This window comes from Scylla paramamosain, chromosome 39 (genome assembly GCF_035594125.1).
Source record: "Scylla paramamosain isolate STU-SP2022 chromosome 39, ASM3559412v1, whole genome shotgun sequence".
NCBI lineage: Eukaryota > Metazoa > Arthropoda > Malacostraca > Decapoda > Portunidae > Scylla > Scylla paramamosain.
The window spans coordinates 8,289,937-8,303,202 of NC_087189.1; positions in this window are offsets into that span (position 1 = coordinate 8,289,937).

Genomic DNA, 13,266 nt, shown 5'->3' on the forward strand with positions numbered 1-13,266 from the left:
TTTGAGTGTTTTTGATCATGTTACCAATAAAAACGCTTAAATACCTGCAAAGAACCCTATTTTTGGGAAATGAAAGGACATTGCGAGAAACGTGTATTACGAGTGTTTTTAAGATCATTATTTACTAAAAAGCAAAAAGCCACAATTAACACTCTTTATTGAGAAAAAATAAATAAATAAATAAAAAAATACGATATTTTTTTTCTTTCTTTTTCATCTTCACAGGTACCGAGATGCCAAAATTTGGGCAAAATTCAGGAAATTATGAGTGAATTATCAAAAAAGTTAATATTAGCTTTTTTTTCGTACTGTTATGTACCAAACCATGCATGCATAAAGTGCATGCAAAGCCACCTATATGGAGAAATTAAACGTCTTTGCCAGAAAACTGTGTTATGAGTTTTTTTTCAACTTGTTAGGCACCATAACGGTAAATAACATGCAAGTCACTCTATATGGGAATCTAAAACAAAATTACTGAAAACGTGTCTTTTCGGTGTTTTACGTAGAAAAACACTAAAACGGATGCAAACCAACCAATAAGAAGAAATAAAATAACATTACCAATAAGGTACATTTTGAGTGTTTTTGAGCTTGTTACCTACAAAAAACGCGAAAATGGATGCAAAGCACTCCCTATTGGGAAACAAAAAGACATTACGAGAAACGTGTATAATGAGTGTCTTATTATTTTTGAGCAAAAAAAAACTTGTGGTTCACAAGAACCACAAGGTAAAAAACGCAAAAACTCGTGTATATAAAGAAGTTTCTTAGATACCAAAATGCTGAAAGTCTTGAATAACAATATTAATTGAGAAACAGAACAACCTTACCAAATGCGTGTATTTTGAGTGTTTTTCACATTCATAGTTAGCAAAACTCCAAAGAGCACGCAAAACTATGTTGGAAAAAAAATGACATTAACAGAAGTGTCTTTTGAGTGTTTTTGAGCGTGTTAGACAATAATTCACAAGAAAGAAAAAAAACAGGGCAATCACCTTACATGGGAATAAAACCAACTTTTATCAAGAACTTCCCTTGAAGTGTTTTTGACATCCTTACAAACCAAAACGCTAAAACGCATGCAAAAAACTCCTTTATGGAGATGCAGAATAACATTACTAAAAACATCTGTTTTAAGTGTTTTTGATCATGTTACCTACAAAGAAGCTTAAATACATGCAAAGAACCCTATGTTTGGGAAACGAAAGGACATTACGAGAAAGGTGTATTAGGACCGTTTTTAAGTTCCTTAAGTACCAAAACGTTAAAACCCACAAATAACACTCTTTATAGAGAAAAAAAAAAAAAATAAATAAATAAAAATAGTTTTTTTTATATTGATTTTCATAGGTACCAAGATGCCAATATTCTGCCAAAATTCAGGGAATTTATCTGGAAAAAAGAACATTATCAAAAAAAAGTTAATCATACCTTTTTTTCGGATTTTTATGTACCAAACTCTAAAGTGCATGCCACCTATATAAGAAAGTTAAACGACTTTACCAGAAACCTGTCTTTTCAGTGTTTTTCAGCATGTTAGGCACCAAAACGATAAATAATATGAAAGTCAGTCAATATGTGAATCCAAAACAAAATTACTGAAAACGTGTCTTTTCAGTGTTTTACATAGAAAAACTCTAAATTGGATGCAAACCAACAAATATGAAGAAATAGAATAACATTACCAAAAAGTGTTTTTGAGCTTTTTACCTACAAAAAACGCGCAAATGGATGGAAAGCACTCTATATTGGGAAGTAAAAGGACATTTAGAGAAACATGTATAATGATTTTTTTTATAGTTTCACAAGAACCACAAGACAAAAAACGCAAAAACTCGTGTATATAGAGAAGTTTCTTACATACCAAAATGCTAAAACTCATGAATAACACTTTTCATTGAGAAACAGAACTACCTTACCAAATGTGTGTATTTTGAGTGTTTTTCACATTCTTAGTTACGAAAATCCCAAATTACATGTGAAACTAGCTTTATGTGGGAAAAAAATGACATTATCTGAAAAGTGTCTTTTCAGTGTTTTTGAGCGTGATATGCAACAAAGCAGTAAAAAGCAGAATAATCACATTATATAGGAATAAAAGCAATTTTTACGAAGAACTTGCGTTTAAGTGTTTTTATCTCTTTACATACCAAAACGCTAAAACGCATGTAAAACACCCTTTATGGAGAAACAGAATAACATTACCAAAAACTGTGAAACGAAAGGATATTACGAAAATCGTGTATTATGATTGTTTTTAAGTTCCTTAAGTAACAAAAAACTAAAACCCACAAATAGAGAAAAAATATATAAATAACTAAAAAAATAGAATTTTTTTTTTGTTACTCATCTACATAGGTATAAAGAGGCCAAAATTCAGGCAAATTTCAGCGAAATTATGTAAAAAAAACATTATAAAAAAATATTTAGCTTTTTTCCGGAATTATGTATCAAACCCAGAAGTGCATGCAAAGCCACCTATATAGGGAAATTACACGACTTTACCAAAAATTTGTCTTTTGAGTGTTTTTTTCAGCAATTTCAACAATATTACTGAAAACATGTCTTTTCAGTGATTTACGAAGAAAAACGCTAAAACGGATGCAAACCAACCAATATGAAGAAATAGAATAACATTACCAAAAAGATATATTTTGAGTGTTTTTCAGCTTGTTACCTACAAAAAATGCGAAAATGGATGGAAAGCACTCTATATTGGGAAACAAAAGAACATTACGAGAAACTTGTATAATGAGTGTTTTATAATTTCACAGGAACCACTAGGCAAAAAATGCAAAAACTCGTGTATATACAGAAGTTTCTTACATACCAAAATGCTGAAATGCATGAATAAAACTTTTAATTGAGAAGCAGGACTACCTTACCAAATGTGTGTATTTTGAGTGTTTTTCACATTCTTAGTTACGAAAATCCCAAATTACATGCGAAACTAGCTTTATGTGGGAAATAAAAAGATATTACCAGAAAAGTGTCTTTTGAGTGTTTTTGAGCGTGATGTGCAACAAAGCACTAAAAAGCAGAACAATCACATTACATGGCAATAAAACCTAATTTTACGAAGAACTTGCCTTTAAGTGTTTTTTTTAACTCCTTACATACCAAAACGCTAAAACGCATGCAAAACACCCTTTATGGAGAAACATTACCAAAAACATGTATTTTGAGCGTTTTGATCATGTTATTTATTAAAACGCTTAAATACATGGAAAGAACCATATGTTTGGGCATCGAAAGGACATTACGAAAAACGTGTATTATGAGTGTTTTTAGGTTCCTTAAGTACCTAAAAAGTTAAAACTCACAAATAACACTCTTTATAGAGAAAAAAAATAAAAAAAATAAAATAATTTTTTTTTATTCATCTTCATAGGTACTAAGATGCCAAAATTCTGGCAATATTCTTTGGGAATCGAAAACAAAATTACTGAAAACGTGTCTCTTCGTTGTTTTACGTAGAAAAACGCTAAAACGTATGCAAACCAACCAATATGAGAAAATAGAATAACATTACCAAAAAGGTATATTTTGAGTGTTTTTGAGCTTGTTACCTACAAAAAAACGTGAAAATGGATGCAAAGCACTCCCTATTAGGAAAGAAAAGGACATTACGAGAAACGTGTATAATGAGTGTCTTATTATTTTCCGGCAAAAGAACTTGTGGTTCACAAGAACCACAAGGCAAAAAATGCAAAAACTCGTGTATATAAAGAAGTTTCTTAGATACCAAAATAGCTGAAACTCATGAATAACAATCTTAATTGAGAAACAGAACAACATTACCAAATGCGTGTATTTTGAGTGTTTTTTCACATTCTTAGCAAAACCCCAAATAGCATGCGAAACTAGCTTTATGTGTGAAAAAAACTGACATTACCAGAAGTGTCTTTTGAGTTTTTTTGAGCGTGTTAGGCAATAATGCACTAAAACGCTGGGCAATCATATTATATTGGAATAAAACCAACTTTTACCAAGAACTTGCCTTGAAGTGTTTTTCAGCTCCTTACATAACAAATCGCTAAAACGCATGCAAAACACCTGTATGGAGAAGCAGAATAACACTACCAAAAACAAGTGTTTTTGAGTGTTTTTTATCATGTTACCTATAAAAACACTTAAATACATGCAAAGATCCCTAAATTTGGGAAACGAAAGGACATTACGAGAAATGTGTATTAGGAATGTTTTTAAGTTCCTTAAGTACCAAAACGTTAAAACGTACAAATAACACTCTTTATAGAGAAAAAAATATAAATAAAAAAATAGCATTTATTTTTTTGTCATTGATGTTCATAGGTACCAAGATGCCAAAATTCTGCCAAAATTCAGGAAAATTATGTGGAAAAAAGAACATTATCGAAAAAGATAATTTTACCTTTTTTCGGAGTTATGTACCAAACCATAAAGTGTAAGTAAAGCCACCTATTTGGGAAAATTTAACGACTTTACAAGAAACCTGTCTTTTGATTGTTTTTTTTCGCATGTTAGGCACCAAAACAATAGGTAATATGAAAGTCACTCTATATGGAAATCCAAAACAAAATTACTGAAAACGTGTCTTTTAAAAGATTTACGTAGAAAATCGTTAAAACGGATGCAAACCAACCAATATGAAAAAATAGAATAATATTACCAGAAAAGTATATTTTGTGTGTTTTTGAACTTGTTACATAAAAAAAACGCAAAAATGGATGCAAAGCACTAAGAAAAAAAAAGGACATAACGAGAAACGTGTATAATGAGTGTTTTATAGTTTCACCAGAATCACAAGGCAAAAAACGCAAAAACTCGTATTTGTGGAGAAGTTTCCAAGATAAAAAAAAATGCTGAAACTCATGAATAACTTTCTTAATGAAGAAACAGAGCAACCTTACGGAATGCGTGTATTTTGAATGTTTTTTTTACATTCATAGTTACCAGAATCCCAAATTCCATGCGAAACTAGATTTATTTGGGAAAAAAATGACGTTACCAGAATAGCGTCTTTGAGTGTTTGTGAGCGTGTTAGGCAATAAATCACTAAAAAGCAGGGCAATCACATTACATGGGAATAAAACCAACTTTTACGAAGAACTTGTCTTTTAGTGATTTTGACACGCATTTAGTAAGGTTTTTCTGTTTCTCAATTAAGAGTGTTATTTATGAGTTTCAGCATTTTGGTATCTAGGAAACTTCTCCATATACACGAGTTTTTGCGTTTTTTACCTTGTGTTTTTTTTAACTATAAAACATTCATTATACACTTTTCTCGCAATGTCCCTTTGTTTCCCAATATAGAGTGCTTTGTATCAATTTTTTGCGTTTTTTTTTTTTTTTTTTTGTATGTAACAAGCTCAAAAACACTCAAAATATACATTTTTGGTAATGTTTTTCTGCTTCTTGATATTGGTTGGTTTGCATCAAAACACTGAGAAGACACAGTTTCAGTAATTTTCTTTTGGATTCCCACATAGAGTGAGTTCCTTATTATTTATCGTTTTGGTGCCCAACAAGCTGAAAAACACTCAAAAGACAGATTTCTGGTAAGGTCTTTAATTTCCTCATATGGGAAGCTTTGCATGTTTTTTCAGTGTCTTTTGAGCGTGTTATGCAATAAAGCACTAAAAGCCAGGGCAATCACATTACATGGGAATAAAACCAAAATTTTACCAAGAACTTGCCTTTAAGTGTTTTTGAGCTCCTTATATACCAAAACGCTAAAACGCATTCAAAATACATTTTATGGAGAAACAGAAAAACATTACCAAATACATGTATTTTGAGCTAAAACCCACAAATAACAATTTTTTAGAAAAAAATAAAATAAAATAAAAAAAAGAATTTTTTGTTTTTTTTTCATCTTCATAGGTACCGATTTAACAAAATTCTGCCAAAATTCAAGGAATTTATGTGGAAAAAAGAACATTATCATGAAAGTTAATTATAGCTTTTTTTTCGGATTGTTATGTACCAAAACCTAAAATGCATGCAAAGCCACCTATATAGGAAAGTTAAACGACTTTACCAAAAATCTGTCTTTTCAGTGTTTTTCAGCATGTTAGGCACCAATACGATAAATAATATGAAAATCAGTCATTATGCGAATCCAAAACAAAATTACTGAAAACGTGTCTTTTCAGTGTTTTACGTAGAAAAACGCTAAAGCGGATGCAAACCATCCTATTCGAAGAAATAGAATAACATTACCAAAAAGATATATTTTGAGTGTTTTTGAGCTTGTTACCTACAAAAAATGGAAAAATGGATGTAAAGCATTATATATTAGGAAACAAAAGGACATTACGAGAAACGTGTATAATGAGTGTTTTATAGTTTTAAAAGAACCACAAGGCAATAAACGCAAAAACTCGTGTATATAGAGAAATTTTTACATACCAAAATGATGAAAAGCATGAATAACACTTTTAATCGATAAACAGAACTACCTTACCAGATTGTGTATTTTGAGTGTTTTTCACATTCTTAGTTACGAAAATGCCAAATTACATGCGAAACTAGCTTCATGTGGGAAAAAATATGACTACCAGAAAAGTGTCTTTTGAGTGTTTTTGAGCGTGATATGCAACAAATCACTAAAAAGCAGAACAATCACATTACATGGGAATAAAACCAACTTTTACGAAGAATTTGCCTTTAAATGTTTTTTAACCACTTATTTACCAAACCGCTAAAACGCATGCAAAACAAACTTTATGGAGAAACAGAATAACATTTCCAATAACATGTATTTTGAGTGTTTTTGATCATATTATCTATAAAAAAAAAAGTACATGCAAAGAACATTATGTTTGGGAAACAAAAGGACATTACGAGAAACGTGTATTATGTGTTTATATAAGTTCCTTAAGTACCAAAAAGCTAAAACCCACAAATAACACTCTTTATTTAGAAAATAAAAAAATAAAAAAATAAAATAAATATGATTTTTTTTTTTTTTTGTTATTCATTTTCATAGGTACCGAGATGCCAAAATTCTGGGAAAATTAGGGCAATTATGTGATAAAAGAATATTATCAAAAAAAGTTAATTTCAGCTTTTTTTGTTCGGACTAATGTACCAAACCCTAAAGTGCATGCAAAGCCTCCATTATGAGGAAATTAAACGACTTTACCAGAAATCTGTGTTTTGTGTGTTTTTTAGCATGTTAGTCACCGAGACGATAAATAATATATAACTCACTCTATATGGGAATCCAAAACAAAGTTACTGAAAACGTGTCTTCTCAGTATTTTACGTAGAAAAACGTTAAAACAGAAGCAAACCAACCAATATCAAGAAATAGAAAAAAACGTTACCAAAAAGGTATATTTTGAGTGTTTTTGAGCTTTTTACCTACAAAAAAACGCAAAAATTGATGCAAAGCATTCTTTATTGGGAAAGAAGAGGACATTGCAAGAAAAGTGTATAATGAGTGTTTCATAGTTCAAAAGAACCACAAAGCAAACAACGCAAAAACTCGTGTATATGGAGAGATTTCCTAGATACCAAAATGCTGAAACTCATGAATAACACTCTTAATTGAGAAACAGAACAACCTTACTAAATGCGTGGATTTTGAGTGCTTTTCACATTCTTAGTTACCAAAAACTCCAAAGTACATGCGAAAATAGCTTTTTGAAAAAAAAAAAAAAAAAAAAAAAAAAAAAAGTGTCTTTTGAGTGTTTTTCAGCGTGATAGGTAATAAACCACTCAAAAGCAGGGCAATCACATTACATTGGAATAAAATCATTTTTTACCAACAACTTGCCATAAGTGTTTTTTAGCTCCTTATATACAAAACTGCTAAAACGTATGCAAAACACACTTTATGAAGAAACAGAATAACATTACCAAAACCTTGTATTTTGAATGCTTTTGATCATGTTATCTATAAAAACGCTTAAATACATGCAAAGAACCTTTTGTTTGGGAAACGAAAGGACATTACGAGAAACGTGTATTATGAGTGTTTTTAAGTTCCTTAAGTACCAAAAAGGTAAATCCCACAAATAACACTCTTCATTGAGAAAAAATAAATCAATAAATAAAAAATAAAAAAATAGGATTTTTTTTTAAATTTTTCATAGGTACCGAGATGCCAAAATTCTGGTAAAAATTTACGGCAATTATGTGATGAAAGAATATTATCAAAAAAGTTAATTTTAGCTTTTTTTTCGGACTGTTATGTACCAAACACTAAAGTGCATGCAGAGCCTCCTATATGAGGAAATTAAACGACCTTATCAGAAATCTCTCTTTTGAGTGTTGTTCAGCATGTTAGGCACTAAAACAATAAATAATAAGGAACTCACTCTATATGGGAATTCAAAAAGAAAATTACTGAAAAAGTGTCTTCTCAGTGTTTTACGTAGAAAAACGCTAAAACGGATGCAAACAAACCAATATAAAGAAATAGAAAAACATTACCAAAAGGTATATTTTGAGTGTTTTTGAGCTTGTTACCTATAAAAAAAACACGAAAATTGATGCAAAGCACTCTATAATGGGAAAGAAAAGGACATTGCAAGAAAAGTGTATAATGAGTGTTTAATAGTTCAAAAGAACCACAAGCCAAAAAATGCAAAAACTAGTGTATATGAAGAAGTTTCGTAGATACCAAAATGCTGAAACTCATGATCAACAATCTTAATTGAGAAACAGAACATCTTACAAAATGTGTGTATTTTGAGTGCTTTTCACATTCTTATTTACCAAAACCCCAAATTCCATGCGAAACCAGCTTTATGTGGGAAAAAAATAACATTAACAGAAAAATGTCTGTTGAGTGTTTTTGAGCGTGTTAGGTAATAAAGCAGTAAAAAGCAGGGCAATGACATTACATTGGTATAAAACCAATTTTTAATAAGAACTTGCCTATAAGTGTTTTTGAGCTCCTTATATACTAAAACACTAAAACGCATGCGAAATACACTTTATTGTGAAACAGAATAACATTACCAAAAATATATATTTTGAGTGTTTTTGATCATGTTACTAATAAAAACGCTTAAATACATGCAAAGAACCCTATTTTTGGGAAAGGACATTACGAGAAACGTATACTATGAGTGTTTTTAAGTTCATTAAGTACGTAAAAGCTAAAAGCCACAAATTACACTCTTTATTGAGAAAAAATATATAAAGAAAAAAAATACGATATTTTTTTTTTATTCTTATTCATATTCACAGGTAACGAGGTGCCAAAATTCGGTCAAAGTTCAGGAAATTATATTAAATAAGAACATTATCAAAAAAGTTAAATTTAGCTTTTTTTTCGGACTGTTATGTACCAAACCCCTAAAGTGCATGCAAAGCCACCTATATGGGGAAATTAAACCTCTTTGCCAGAAAACTGTCTAATGAGTGTTTTTCAGCATGTTAGGAACCAACACGATAAAACCCAAGGAAGTCAATCTATATGGGAATCCAACACACAATTACTGAAAACGTGTCTTTTCGGAGTTTTACGTACAATAACGCTAAAACGGATGCAAACCAACCAAAATGAAGAAACAGAATAACATTAACAAAAAGGTATATTTTGGGTGTTTTTGAAATTGTTACCTACAAAAAACGCGAAAATGGATGGAAAGCACTCTATATTGGGAAGCAAAAAGACATTACGAGAAACGTGTATAATGAGTGTTTTATAGTTTCACAAGAACCACAAGGCAAAAAACGCAAAAACTCGTGTATATAAAGAAGTTTCTTACATTCAAAAATGCTGAAACTTATGAATAAGACTTTTAATTGAGAAACAGAACTATCTTACCAAATGTGATTATTTTGAGTGTTTTTCACATTCTTAGTTACGAAAATCCGAAATTACAAGTAAAATTAGTTTTATGTGGGAAAAAATGACATTACCAGAAAAGTGTCTTGTGAGTGTTTTAGAGCGTGATATACAACAAAGCACTAAAAAGCAGAACAATCACATTACGTGGGAATAAAACCAACTTTTACCAAAAATATGCCTTTAAGTGTTTTTAACTCCTTATATAACAAAACGCTAAAACGCATGCAAAACACCCTTTATGGAGAAACCAAATAACATTACCAAAAGCATGAATTTTAAGTGTTTTTTATCATATTACCTATAAAAACGCTTAAATACATGCAAAGAACCCTATGTTCGTGAAACGAAAGGATATTTCGAAAATTGTGTATTATGAAAGTTTTTAGGTTCCTTAAGTACCAAAAAGCTAAAACACAAAAATAACATTCTTTATAGAGAAAAAATAAATAAATGAATACAATTTTTTGTTTTTTTGTTATTCATCTTCACAGGTACCGAGATGCCAAAATTCTGGCAAAATTCAGGGAAATTAGGTAAAGAAAAAATAATTTTTTGCTCTTTTCCGGAGTTATGTACTAAACCCTAAAGTGCATTCAAAGCCACCTATATTGGAAAATTACACGACTTTACCAGAAACCTGTACCAGAATTAATTTCAACAATATTACTGAAAACGAGTCTTTTCAGAGATTTACGAAGAAAAAAGCTCAAACGGATGCAAACCAACCAATGTGAAGAAATAGAATAACATTACCAAAAAGATATATTTTGTGTGTTTTTAAGCTTGTTACCTACAAAAAATGCAAAAATGGATGGAAAACACTCTATATTAGGAAACAAAAAAACATTACGACAAACGTGTATAATTAGTGTTTTATAGTTTCACAAGAACCACAAGGCAATAAACGCAAAACTCGTGTATAGAGAGAAGTTTGTTACATACAAAAATGATGAAATGCATCAATAACACTTTTAATTTAAAAACAGAACTACCCTACCAAATTGTGTATTTTGAGTGTTTTTCACATTCATAGTTACGAAATTGCCAAATTACATGCGAAACTAGCTTTATGTGGGAAAAAAATGACATTACCATAGTGTTTTTGAGCGTGATATGCAACAAAGCACTAAAAAGCAGAACAATCACATTACTTGGGAATAAAACCAACTTTTACGAAGAACTTAAATTTAAGTGTTTTTTTAACTCCTTACATGCCAAAACGCTAAAACGCATGTAAAACACCCTTTATAGAGAAACAGAATAACATTACCAAAGATATATATTTTGAGTGTTTTTGATCATGTTACCTATAAAAACGCTTAAATACATGTAAAGAACCCCATGTTTGTATAAGAAAAGGACATTACGAAATTCGTCTATTATGAGTGTTTTTAAGTTCCTTAAGTACCAAAAAGCTAAAACTCACAAATAATACTTTATACAGAAAAAAAAAAAATTGTTCTTCATCTTTATAGGTACCGAGATACAAAAATTCTGGAAAAATGCAGGGAAATTTTGTAAAAAAAATATCATTATGAAAAAAATATTCTTAGCTTTTTTCCGGAATTATGTACCAAACCCTGAAGTGCATGCATAGCCACATATATGGAGAAATTACTCGAATTTACCAGAAACCTGTCTTTTGAGTGTTTTTTTTCAGCAATTTCAACAATATTACTGAAAACGTTTCTTTTCAGTGATTTACGTAGAAAAACGCTAAAACGGATGCAAACCAACCAATATGAAGAAATAGAATAACATTACCAAAAAGATATATTTTGATGTGTTTTTGAGCTTGTTACCTACAAAAAAATTCGAAAATGGATGAAACGCACTCTATATTAGGAAAGAAAAAATCATTACAAGAAACGTGTATAATGAGTGTTTTATAGTTTCACAAGAACCACAAGGCAAAAAACTCAAAAACTCGTGTACATAAAGAAGTATCTTACATACCAAAATGCTGAAACTCATGAATAACACTTTTAATTGAGAAATAGAACTAACTTACCAAATCTGTGTATTAAAGAGGTTTCTCACATACCAAAATGCTGAAGCTCATGAATATCACTTTTAATTAAGAAACAGAACAACCTTACTAAATGCCTGTATTTTGAGTGTTTTTCACATTTTTAGTTACCAAAACCCCAAATTCCATGCGAAACTAGCTTTATGTGGGAAAAAAATAATATTACCAGAAAATGTCTTTCCAGTGTTTTTCAGAGTGTTAGGCAATAAACCACTAAAAAGCAGGGCAATCACATTACATAGGAAGAAAACCAACTTTTACCAAGAACTTGCCTTTAGGTGTTTTTGAGCTCATTACATACCAAAACGCTAAAATGCAGGCAAAACACTTTTTATGGAAAAAAAAAAGAATAACATTACTAAAAACATGTATTTTGAGTGTTTTTGATCATGTTATCTATAAAAACGCTTAAATACATGCAAAGAACCATATGTTTGGGAAACGAAAGGACATTACGAGAAATATGTATTATGAGTGTTTTTAAGATCCTTAAGTAGCAAAAAGCTAAAACCCACAAATAACACTCTTTATTTAGAAAAATAAATAAATAAAAAATAAAAAAATATGATTTATTTATTTTTTTTTTGTTAATCATTTTCATGGAAGTCAGGCAATATGTGAATCCAAAACAAAATTACTGAAAACGTGTCTTTTCAGTGTTTTACGTAGAAAAACGCTAAAACGGATGCAAACCATCAAATATGAAGAAATAGAATAACATTACCAAAAAGTGTTTTTGAGCTTTTTACCTACAAAAAAACGCGCAAATGGATGGAAAGCACTCTATATTAGGAAGCAAAAGGACTTTACAAGAAACGTGTATAATGAGTGTTTTATAGTTTCACAAGAACCACAAGACAAAAAGCGCAAAAACTTGTGTTTATTGAGAAGTTTCTTACATACCAAAATGCTAAAACTCATAAATAACACTTTTAATTGAGAAACATAACTAGCTTACCAAATGTGTATATTTTGAGTGTTTTTCACATTCTTAGTTACGAAAATCCCAAATTACATGCGAAACTAGCTTTATGTGGGAAAAAAATGACTATCAGAAAAGTGTCTTTAGAGTGTTTTTGAGCGTGATATGCAACAAAGCACTAAAAAGCAGAATAATCACATTATATAGGAATAAAACTAGCTTTTACGAAGAACTTGCCTTTAAATGTTTTTAACTCCTTACATACCAAAACGCTAAAACGCATGCAAAACACCCTTCATGGAGAAACAGAATAACATGAACAAAAACATGTATTTTGAGTGTTTTTGATCATGTTACCTATAAAAACGCTTAAATACATGGAGAGAACCCTATGTCTGTGAAATGAAAGAACATATAAAAAAAAAAATTAGCTTTTTTCCGGAATTATGTACCAAAACCAGAAGTGCATGCAAAGCCACCTATATGAAAAAATTGCACGACTTTACCAGAAATCTGTCT